General features: G+C 34.1%; 1 long non-coding RNA gene across 1 annotated transcript in view; it reads left to right on the forward strand.

Annotated features, from left to right (window-relative positions):
- Positions 1–9,125, forward strand: part of LOC136847669 (uncharacterized) — a 72,886-nt gene extending 63,761 nt beyond the window's left edge. The window contains exon 3 of the long non-coding RNA XR_010855794.1: positions 8,909–9,125. This is a non-coding gene — a long non-coding RNA (uncharacterized lncRNA). The remainder of the gene's footprint in view (positions 1–8,908) is intronic.
- The last annotated feature ends 607 nt before the right edge of the window (positions 9,126–9,732 follow it).

The following is a 9,732-nucleotide window of genomic DNA, read 5'->3' on the forward strand; positions in this document are numbered from 1 at the left end:
TATACGTCCTCTACAGACCTCTCGCTAGTATATTGTCGCTACGGATAACTGTATCTCCTTTGTGGACCAGCAGTATCTTGACGGACTTTTTGATTTTTTTCGTGTCATCTATTTATGGTAGTTTACTTTATAAGTATCCTTTTGGACAGTCTAGTGTGCATAGCCTTTGTTGACTATCCATATGTCTTTTGTCAATCATCTACTAAACCGCGTCTCTCCTCTTTGCAGAACGCCAGTAGATCTGACTCAAAACATCCTTAATTAAAGCCTTTGTAACCTGGCTGTAAGTGATTCTACAAACTTTTAGAAAACCTTCGTACGCTTTTCATCACCCTTGTCATCTGTTTCTCAAACATTCGGCAAAATGTAAGAGGAAAATTCAGACTTAGTCTTGTTATTTCTAAAATGGCAGTTGTTTGTTGTCACTTTTTCGTAGTGCGTCTTTGTACTTTTGTACCTACTATATTGTTTTGCTGAATTTGCTGTATATATTTACTTAGAAAAATTGTTTGCTGTTGCTTGAAGTATTGAGGCATTTTGATGTCAGACTATCGTTGTATCTTCACAAGCATATAAATGGCGATTTGGTGCTAATGAAGTAATTTCATGCATTGAAGTAATGAAATGTACGTTTTGGTTTGGAAGTTGCTGGTAAAAATTTGTTACTGGAAGGAGAAAGCATGAGAAAATGGTATTTTTAACAGGTTTCCAGTTATCGTCTAATTATTGTGAGTTAGTAATATTCTTTTGTGTTTGGTGTAAGTGTCTTCCTGCGTGCACAGCGTAAAATCTTAGTTTCTCGAAGAAACTTACGACGTAAAGTCCGTTTCTGTGAGATAGACGCTCAAATGACCAATGTTGAGTCAAATGGTCCTTACATGACTGGATATATTTTGATAACTGGAAGTTGAAAAACCATTATTTAGCTTTCTCTTCAGCAGAAAAAAAAAATAGCGGGTACTTTTATTATCTCAATACCTTCCAAAGATTTGAGGCCGTACACTGTGCTGTTATTGGCTGTTTGCATGCTAGTCCAAAGATGTTTTTGTTGGAAGGATTTTTTCTGTCTTCGTACCTGCACTGTTGCTCCAACAAAGAAAATATTAGAAATGTTTCATCCTCTCACAGTTGGCTTGCAGCTTTTTTCTCCTTTACTATCATCCAGAATAAGACCGTTTTTCCACCGACCAGGTGGAGTGGGTCGCAAATGCCTCTCCTTGTCGGTCCCTTCATAGTTATTCGTCTTTTCCTTGTTGGGTTCTCTGAGAGCAGTTTGTTTTTGGTGTTAACCTTCGGATTTTATGTCTTATGCAGCTTTGATAGAAAGTCTTCAGGATGAGTAATGAGTTGATTGTCAGTGATGTATCATCCCAAAAAGGTATAGGTTCGAGTTTTGTTAGGTAGGTTTTTGTTCCATTGGGTTTAAGTTATTCCTAAGGTATTCTTATTTAAATGAGTTACACACAAAAAAGTACAAAGTGTCATGTATATATATATATATATATATATATATATATATATATATATATATATATATATAAATATATATATATATATATATATAGTATTAGGTATAGTGTGTATTTGATGTCAATATTTATGTACACATATTTTATACATTTTTATATATATTCAAATATATATATACATATATATACCTATAGTAACATCTTACAACCCAAGAAGAGTTACAAATATTAGTGCATCTACCCAGACCAGATCTCAAACCTATATCAAAATGTGAAGAAAGTGTGAGTGTGAGTGTGTGTTTGATGTTAATATTTGTACACATCCTTTGTACATTGTGTAACATTAATAAAATTTATCTACCCAGACCAGATCTATATATCAAAAATGTGAAGAAATAGTTAATAGGACATTGTATTAATAAATTTACATATATATATATATATATATATATATATATATATATATATATATATATATATACATACACACACACACACACATACACGTACCTGGACTCTTTTTAACCGTAAGGACCAGCAGGTTAGCAGTTATTCACTAGTATTAATTTGTGGTTGTTCACCATGTACTGACCAAATCAAAGGTACTTTATCTTTACGAATAGAAAAACCATCTGTGTAATGAAGTGCAGTTTTAATCTGAAGGTAGTTGCCAATAACTCTTGCTTCAACTAATTTAGCGTCTGGCTAATCAAGGAGGTTATGTTTTTGGCTCGGTTTGATTGTCTGTATGTTGCCACGACTGCGCAAAACTTTACCGGTGAAGTTCTACGAAAATCTTATAAAAGATGAGTCTCGTGACTGACAACCAAGGATTGCATTTTGGGACAGATATGAATGTTGCTTTTGGAGAGAATTAAGAGACCTTTTGGTGATGGTGGTGGATTACTCTGCTTTGTTGGAGGTTTCCGGTCTCCGAACGCTCTTGTTTAGCATTACGTAGTAGATTCGAATCTATGAGGGGTGCTCTGTGAAGAAGAGCCCGTGCTGGCATAACGCCAGCTGGCCCAGCGTTCGACTCTCCGAGCCGCCAATGAAGAATTAGAGGAATTTATTTCTGGTGATAGAAATTCATTTCTCGTCATAATGTGGTTCGGATTCCACAGTAAACTGTAGGTCCCGTTGCTAGGTAACCAGTTGGTTCTTAGCCACGTAAAAATAAGTCTAATCTTTCGGGCCAGCCCTAGGAGAGCTGTAAGATATACTTAACTTTTTGAATCATAAGCAACAACAGATCCAGGCTTTTGCGTACCACTGAGTGTTTAAGGGCAATTTGTGGTGTCTTAAAAATCGGTAACTATTCAGCTGAACCTCCAACCTCAGATTATCCTCGTCGTATTGTTCGCAGTCCATTCCATTGACTGGCGAACAAAAGATTTTCTCACACCTTTCAGTATTTCCTCTGTCTTTGTGGAAAAGGAAAAAAAAACATTTATCCACTCACCGGTTTGATTTTTTATCCGCATCATTCCATTTTCGCATTTGTTTTCATCGTGTCAGCTTTTACCGCCGTTCATATTTGCTCCGTAACCTTTTCCTTAGCTAATAATTGATGGTATTTCATTAAATAAGTTTTTTTTTGTAAATTCGTGAGACTTTCCTGACTTAATTCTAATTTAGTTACAACCCTTTATTTTTAATCATTCGTAACCTTTTCCTCGCATACCCGATATCTGAAGGGCGACAAACATGAGTTAACAGTCTATTTTTTTTTATATATATATTACTTTTTCCATACAGGACTTTAATAAACCTATTTTTCATATATTGTCGACTCTCCCCACCTCCGTTACCCACCTCACTCGGATTGCAGTATATTGCCATATTGGCCTGAGGAGAATGCCAAATAAGCCATTGTCTTTCGGATACATATATTTTGGGGAGAAATAAACGCCAGATTTTCCTTTCTCGGTGATTCAGGATATTATGGGACTTTGAGATAGGCGGTGGACTTGGAAAAATGAATTATGTCTTTGTTTTACGAAAAAAAAAGAAAAGAAAAGGAAGGTCTGTTCAGCATTCTTTCCAGGTAGATTCCATGTTATTTTTGTTTAGCGATATTGCATCGGAGATAGACATTAATAAAATGAAAAATAGACCGGAGAGAATTTCTCATTTCGTCCTCCCAAAAATCTTTATATTTGTAGTAAATATTGCATTTAGAGTCTAGTAGCGTATAGAGGCTACTGAGACGCGCGCACACGTAGAAATAATAAAACAACAAATGCACATAAATGAATGAGAATTAGGAATGGCATTGTATCACAGATGTTTCCTTCCACTGTTGGCAGACCACATGCCTCCACGACTTGTGTCTGAAGAATCATAATTTTTCGGGGGACGATAAACAAAAAATCTAGTGCGTTGTTGCCACTGTGTTTGAAGTTTCGGAGACCAGAGCAGGACTTGTTTTCTTTCTATAATAAGCAGCTTTTTTTGTTGTTATATATATTATATATATATAATGTATATATATATATACATATATATATATATATATATATATATATATATATATATATATATATATATATATATATATATATTATTTAAAGTTCTCAAAAAGTTTGTAAGATTCCAAGATTTTTAGCATTCCAATACTGTAAGTTTTAGTGACTGGAAGATGATGACTGCAGCACACTACTCGTTCCGGAAAGTTTGCTTCAAGTTCCTCATTTTTTACGAAAATGTTAATTTGCCGTAATGTCTGCAACGAATGTATCTGGATTTTTTTCTTGCAATTATGAATTAAAATGTAAAGTCTTCGAAAAGCAGAATGAAATATTTACAGAAATTAATTACTACGCTGGGCATATTTTGTTTATTGCAAAGATCTCAAAAGTTGTTGAACAAAAGAAAATATGCACTCTGCATAGTTTTAGACTAGATTAGAAAATTTGATAACATCCTTAAAAGGAGTAAAAGATAATCTGCTTGTAACCGTTAATGAATCTGTCACAGTTAGTACCCCATGCTCAAAAAGATGAAGGTCCCACGGAATTATGAAACTATACGTGGCTATATATATATATATATATATATATATATATATATATATATATATATATATATATATATATATATATATATATATGTATACATATAAGTATATATGTATATGTATATATATGTATATATACGTATATATATATAAATAAATATATATATATATATATATATATATATATATATATATATATATATATATATATGTGTGTGTGTGTGTGTGTGTGTGTGTGTGTGTGTGTGTGTGTGTGTGTGCATTAAGCTACAAACGTCCTTTAATATCCAATTCCCTCTACCTCGGAAATAATATATTTTCATACATTTTATTCACAGTATATATAAATACAGCTTATATATACTGTACATATATATATATATATATATATATATATATATATATATATATATATATATATATATATATATATATATATATATATATATATATATACAGGAAGTTGTATAAGGCATGAAGTTTCCATGTATGTATGTATGTATATATATATATATATATATATATATATATATATATATATATATATATATATATATATATATGTGTGTGTGTGTGTGGGTGTATTTACATATATATATATATATATATATATATATATATATATATATATATATATATATATATATATATATATATAACACCTACACACACAGTATATGGAAACTTCATGCCTTATACAACTTCCTGTATATATATATATATATATATATATATATATATATATATATATATATATATATATATGTATATACTGTATATGTACTGTAAATGATTAAAGGGTTTACAAGCGTAGAGCATCCCTTCGGCAGACTACAGCTACCTCGGAGGAGCCTTCAAGAGACAGACAGCGCGAATAAATCTCTCTGTGACCTTGGGCGTAAGAAAATAAGCTTTTAAATTGCCATGTGAAAATGGTCGAACTGTTAAGAGCTTTAAAGCCACGCGAACAGATGTAGCGCTGCGTTCTGTGTAAACAAATTTGTTTTCTCTGCGAGGACCACTCTGAACCTTGTATCTGTAAAATATATGAGTTTAACTTATGCCTTTTTTTATGTGTGTGTGTGTGTGCGCAAACATTGGTATGTATGGTGGCGTAAAACTAGGTCGCCCTCGGCTTTAATCGTCGCGGCCTCTTTCTCTAATTTATTTCACGGTTTGCCTAAAGGATGACCCACGCTCTGCAAGGGTCTACTTGGGCCTTTATGTCATTATTTTTTCCCTCCTATTCTTAAATGACTTCTTCCTGGCTTTTCTGGTTTACAATACTGATCCGTTTCCATCATTATACCCCTGAGATTCGTGCTGTGGTTTGCTTATGTAACACATTTTCATGGCATTTTCCATAGTAGAATTTGCACTTACTACGGGCGTTATAACTTTAGTTTTTTTTTTTTTTTTTAACCCCGTTCTTTAGCTTGCCTCGCAACCTCCCCTTTTTCAGTCGGCCAGATATTATCGAAAATCATTTTTTATTTCCCTCAGCTATGGAAGCCCATAATTTTCTGACCTTTCTTCCTATTGAAGTAACAATGTCGAAACCAAGTGTGGGAGCAACGCTTGTCCCATACCAGAGAGACACGTGACATATCCATACCTAGTGTAGGACAGATCTAATATAAGAAAGTTTTAATTTTAGTTTTAGGAAATTGATGAATTTAACTATTATTCTCTGTGTGTGCACCTTTCCTCTCTGTTACTCAGATCCTAAATTTGTTCTGCTGGTGCGGAACATATGATGTTTCTCTCCTGGTTCTCGTGTTCCGCAGTCCTCCACAAGTTCCATTTTACTTTGCCCTGCCATTCATCCTCCCCTATCGGTGCTTCTGCTGGGGCTCTTCACCTCATTCCCTCCAAAGGACCTATAATTTTCCGTGCCTCCCCACTATCCCCATATACGAGCGTACTGTACTGTCAAATACTCACACACTCTTGGCCTGTGAACAAACTCGTCCGGTTACTCCATTTATACCCCCACCAACCTCCCCGAAAACCTGTTTTCTCTCCTTAGAACCTTTTACGCTTTAATTTCGCACAAGACCTATTTGCTTTCATCGCCGAAAAGGGCTTTCACCTCCGGAGCTTTCTTCTGGGAAGTCTTTCCCATTTTCTTCTCCTTCTGCCTCGTATACCTTGGTCTGAGCTATTTTTGACTTCAGCGGTCTTCATGCACTGTCATGAACTTTTATTGGTTTGATGTTATTTATTCTAATATATATATATATATATACACACATAGACATGTTTGTGTTTTGCATTACTTTCTGTAGGACATAAGATCGGAAATGTGTGGCACTGAAACCCCCATCTTTGTATATATCATAAGCCTTGCATACTAAACCTGGCTTTATTGTAGTATTCATTAATATTTATTATTAATGCTTCATATGCAAGGAAGAATTATGGAGTGGGAGCACGGAACGAGAACAGCTAATTAAGATAATCCTAGCTTTGATGGAGTACATCGTCGTATATCTCTGTTAAGGTTATCAGCAACTCCATAACTGTAACTATAGTAGTGTGGCATCGTTGCAGACTGTGCCCTCGTAGGCCCTGTTCACACGAGGAGGAAACCGCGCGGTTGCAAAAAGTATTAATATGTCAGTGGAGGATATAACATGCTTACGATATGTTCATGAGACTGTATCCAAAACTGAGAGAATATGAGCCTAAATTCTTCAGTTATTTCAGAATGACCTTAAAGTCATTTGACGATTTACTTATACTGGATTGAGGATGATATTTCATCAAACAGCCTATTCCATGTGTGTGCATGTATATGTAATTATGCACACACATATATATATATATATATATATATATATATATATATATATATATATATATATATGTGTGTGTGTGTGTGTGTGTATAATTTATATATATATATTATATATATATATATATATATATATATATATATATATATATATATATATGTAATATGTATGTATTATATATAATTATACAATTATATATAAAATATATATATGGCCTGATTCTTGGTCATATAAAGGTTCTACTAGCACAAATGAAATGCGTAAGATACAATTAACACGTGTATTTTCCTTAAAAGTTACACAGGGCTCTGTTGCTAATATTACACTGCTTAATTAAGCAATTTTAGTCTGAAGGTACTCTGAGATGACATGCGCCGCTCACTGTCTTATAGATTTGCGACCCGTCGACCACTAAACCTATACTGACTGCTAACTTTTCAAGCTGAACTTGCTTAGGTCTTAGATCTCAGCTGATTGGTCTCTTATAATCGAAAGGAACCAATAAGGGTCTTAGCTGCAAAGAGAGGTGGATTCTGCTATAGTAAACACGTGTATCTTGAATGGCACGGCTGCCACGCGGTTACATGGGGAAACTCAGATCGTGTGGTTGCCGCGGCGGTTAAAAAAACCGTGCCGTTGTATGTGTACACCTCTGTGCTCTGTCATTAACTTTGGGACCGCCGAGTGTGAGCAGGGCCTTATTGATAGGCCAACAACCATGTCTCTAGTCAAAAATATATAGCAGTTAAGCGGCCAGTGAAGTTAGATATGTGTCATCCAAGAACGCCCTCACCAACTCGGTTGCCAGTCGCCGTGATTGAAATTAAGAACATAGACCTCTAAGCTAACTTGCGAACTGTATGATAAATACAAGCTTTATGGTTAGTCAGGGTAGGACAAGACTTTAATCAGTTAGGTCAGACCCATATTCATAACTGCTATCAAGGGTTTCTTGAATGTAGACAGTTAGGTCTAACAGTTTTCTTGCTGTCAGGAAATATTTTTGTCTGTAATAAATGGACTCACAGAAGGGCTTCAAGGTCAACTTTTCCCGGATTTTAAAGAAATTGAAAAGAGACTGATTAGCTTATAATTGTTACAGTTCGATTGTACAAAACCCTATTGAAAAGACATTGAATTGTATAATTTCACTCATTATGAAAAATGATATACAGTAAAAATTATGGATTATGCTGAAATTTACCGAGACAAACTTTAGATAATAAAGGGAAGATCTACAGTATATATATATATATATATATATATATATATATATATATATATATATATATATATATATATATATATATATATATATGTGTATGTGTGTGTGTGTGTGTGTGTGTGTGTGTATATGTATCTATACATATATGTTAGTGTATGTGTGTTTGTATGTTGTGTGTGGGGGCGTGCAAGTATGCATACAGCATCCAGTTAATGGATATTAAGTACTGATGGATAGTTATATGAAATTCCCCTTATACTAATAGACATATGTATAGTAGAAATGAAGTTTCAGGTTAGATTTACGTATAAGACGGTAAGTACTATGTCTTCCTGTCGCCTAGATCGTAGTAATGCACAAATTATAAGTCAATTTTGGTTTTTCTTTGTCTCTACAGGTAAGCAGCAGGGTGATAAGAGGCCGTTCACTTGGGTGTTCGAAGAAAAGCTGATAAGGTATGCTACTCATCAGTGATTAGCCGGAACCTGATTTCTTTGTGTTTGCGTTTGTTTCGAGATTCGGAATTGGGTAAAAAAGTGAAATGCTTTGTATCGGCACCTCCTCCTCAAAAAAAAAAAAATAAATAAATAAATAAATAAATTTTCCGATTATTATTGAGTTGTTTTTCGGCTAGATGTTGACCTATAAATAAAATGTCATAGGTAACGTGGCGTAATACGATCATTTTACCTGGAGTCCCTCCACTAAGTATATCCAATGGATATACGGTATTTTGGTGTAATAGTTATAGAAACATCACTCCTGTTTATAAAGAGAGGAAAACGACTGACGACAGTATGCTGAATGTATCTTTACAGCTTGACGAAGGCTGGTTGATTTGATATGTAAAATAGAGTCCCCGACAACGCTGCAAGAGACTTAACAATAATTAACAATTTTTTTAAGTGAGAAAACAAGAACCATTTGTGTTTTCCATATATACATATTTTTAAGGTCACCATATACTATAATGCACTAGTATCAATACTCATAATTCGAAACATTATGCCCTCACTGGTCTTGAAACTAAACGAAGGATCTCTCTCTCTCTCTCTCTCTCTCTCCTCCACACAGCTACCAACTAAAACAGCCTCCACTAAATCATTTCAAAAATAGATTTAGTCCGTTTTTTAATTGTCCTGTTTGGATGAACTAGTGAGTTTTTTAAGACACGTGTATCCATGTAACTACAAATAACTCTCTGTCTGCTGAGTAAAGTGG

This window comes from Macrobrachium rosenbergii, chromosome 17 (genome assembly GCF_040412425.1).
Source record: "Macrobrachium rosenbergii isolate ZJJX-2024 chromosome 17, ASM4041242v1, whole genome shotgun sequence".
Taxonomy (NCBI): domain Eukaryota; kingdom Metazoa; phylum Arthropoda; class Malacostraca; order Decapoda; family Palaemonidae; genus Macrobrachium; species Macrobrachium rosenbergii.